At 54.8% G+C, this 2,500-nt stretch overlaps 1 protein-coding gene across 1 annotated transcript in view; it reads right to left on the bottom strand.

Annotated features, from left to right (window-relative positions):
• LOC113805364 (E3 ubiquitin-protein ligase ZNF598) overlaps positions 1-2,500 on the bottom strand; it is a 17,204-nt gene that overhangs the window by 14,309 nt on the left and 395 nt on the right. The window lies entirely within an intron of this gene.

Genomic DNA, 2,500 nt, shown 5'->3' with positions numbered 1-2,500 from the left:
CCTGCCTCTCTGCCTGCCTCTCTGCCTGCCTCTCTGCCTGCCTCTCTGCCTGCCTCTCTGCCTGCCTCTCTGCCTGCCTCTCTGCCTGCCTCTCTGCCTGCCTCTCTGCCTGCCTCTCTGCCTGCCTCTCTGCCTGCCTCTCTGCCTGCCTCTCTGCCTGCCTCTCTGCCTGCCTCTCTGCCTGCCTCTCTGCCTGCCTCTCTGCCTGCCTCTCTGCCTGCCTCTCTGCCTGCCTCTCTGCCTGCCTGCCTGCCTGCCTGCCTGCCTGCCTGCCTGCCTGCCTGCCTGCCTGCCTGCCTGCCTGCCTGCCTGCCTGCCTGCCTGCCTGCCTGCCTGCCTGCCTGCCTGCCTGCCTGCCTGCCTGCCTGCCTGCCTGCCTGCCTGCCTGCCTGCCTGCCTGCCTGCCTGCCTGCCTGCCTGCCTGCCTGCCTGCCTGCCTGCCTGCCTGCCTGCCTGCCTGCCTGCCTGCCTGCCTGCCTGCCTGCCTGCCTGCCTGCCTGCCTGCCTGCCTGCCTGCCTGCCTCCCTGCCTCCCTCCCTGCCTGCCTCCCTGCCTGCCTCCCTCCCTGCCTGCCTCCCTCCCTGCCTGCCTGCCTCCCTGCCTGCCTGCCTCCCTGCCTGCCTGCCTCCCTGCCTGCCTGCCTCCCTGCCTGCCTGCCTCCCTGCCTGCCTGCCTCCCTGCCTGCCTGCCTCCCTGCCTGCCTGCCTCCCTGCCTGCCTGCCTCCCTGCCTGCCTGCCTCCCTGCCTGCATCCCTGTCTGCCTCCCTGTCTGCCTCCCTGTCTGCCTCCCTGTCTGCCTCTCTTTCTGCCTCCCTGTCTGCCTCCCTGCCTGCCTCTCTGTCTGCCTCCCTGCCTGCCTCCCTGCCTGCCTGCCTGCCTGCCTGCCTGCCTGCCTGCCTGCCTGCCTGCCTGCCTGCCTGCTTGCCTGCCTGCCTGCTTGCCTCCCTACCTGCCTGCCTCCCTACCTGCCTGCCTCCCTACCTGCCTGCCTCCCTACCTGCCTGCCTGCCTCCCTGCCTGCCTGCCTCCCTGCCTGCCTGCCTCCCTGCCTGCCTCCCTGCCTGCCTCCCTGCCTGCTTGCCTGCCTCCCTGCCTGCCTCCCTGCCTGCCTGCCTGCCTCCCTGCCTGCCTCCCTGCCTGCCTCCCTGCCTGCCTGCTTGCCTGCCTGCCTGCCTGCCTGCCTGCCTGCCTGCCTGCCTGCCTGCTTGCCTGCCTGCTTGCCTGCCTGCCTGCCTGCCTGCCTGCCTGCCTGCCTGCCTGCCTGCCTGCCTGCCTGCCTGCCTGCCTGCCTGCCTGCCTGCCTGCCTGCCTGCCTGCCATTAATCTTTACGGTATGGATACCCTAAGCAAGAGCAAATTAAAGACAATATTCTTGTACAGGACAAAAAGCTGCACTCATCAGTCCAAGAAATAATCTGCAGATATGAACACTAATGCCAAAATTAAAGGAAAAATAAAGTCTACTCGGTGCTCCCAAGCTCTAGCTCTATCTTGCTGTGCATATCGAGGTGAAAACAATGATTCCCCTCGGGCAGTCACAGCAAATTTGACTGTAGAATAGTTTGTGACATGAAGTTTGTCTCTGGTGCGTACATCCCTAATGTAAAGATTTAACCTTCTCCTTGACTAATCTTTGCGATGTGGACACACTAAACGTGGGCAAATTGAAGCTAATGTAGCGGATTAAAAGTTGAAATTGTTGGTACAAGAAATAATATGCATACTTTAATGGTACAAATAAAAGGAAAGCAATACTCATAGCCTAAGTCCACTTGGTGCTCCCGAGTTTCAGCTCAATCTTGCCGAACATACCCACATGAAGGCAATGTTTCCCGGGGGGCATTGGTGGAGCAGAGCCCCGTCTAACTCTCCCCTTGGGTAGTCACCTTGTCACGGCAACTTAGATTATTGAATAGATTTTGTGACATGGAGTTGGGTATTTCGTCTTTGTTGAGTGCATCCATACTGTACAGATTTACCTTTTCCTCACATTCACTCGTGCAAATTTTACAAATTATTATTGCATAAATCATTGTCAAATTGAAAATTCCCACCAGCACGTACCATCAGTTTCAAGATCAGAGATCCTGTCATGGTAATATCACATCCATAATCATACCATTAAATGATTTAAAACAATCAAATGTTGAATAATAAGAGAAAGTCCATATGTTACAAAGCCAAACGTTAAAGGTTGAATTCAACATGATATTTTCACACAGTGACATATCTTTCTGACATGTAGACTATGTAAATGAATACCTGAGAGTAATTAGAATAATGATAACATATACAGATTAATGTTAATTGATGGGTCTAAGTGAATATATTTATCTTGATGAATAACATAGCTGTTTTTATAATTGGTAGAAGACAAAAAAGAAAAAACCTAAGAGACTATGTTGTCTAAAGACACCTGCAAAATAAATAATTAGAACAAAACCCCCTTTATCCCTCAATATTCCTAAACAACATACCTTTTCAAAAATGATGAAAATAG

The sequence above is a fragment of the Penaeus vannamei genome, chromosome 36, assembly GCF_042767895.1.
Source record: "Penaeus vannamei isolate JL-2024 chromosome 36, ASM4276789v1, whole genome shotgun sequence".
Lineage (NCBI taxonomy): Eukaryota > Metazoa > Arthropoda > Malacostraca > Decapoda > Penaeidae > Penaeus > Penaeus vannamei.
This window is presented reverse-complemented; position numbering and strand designations above follow the sequence as displayed.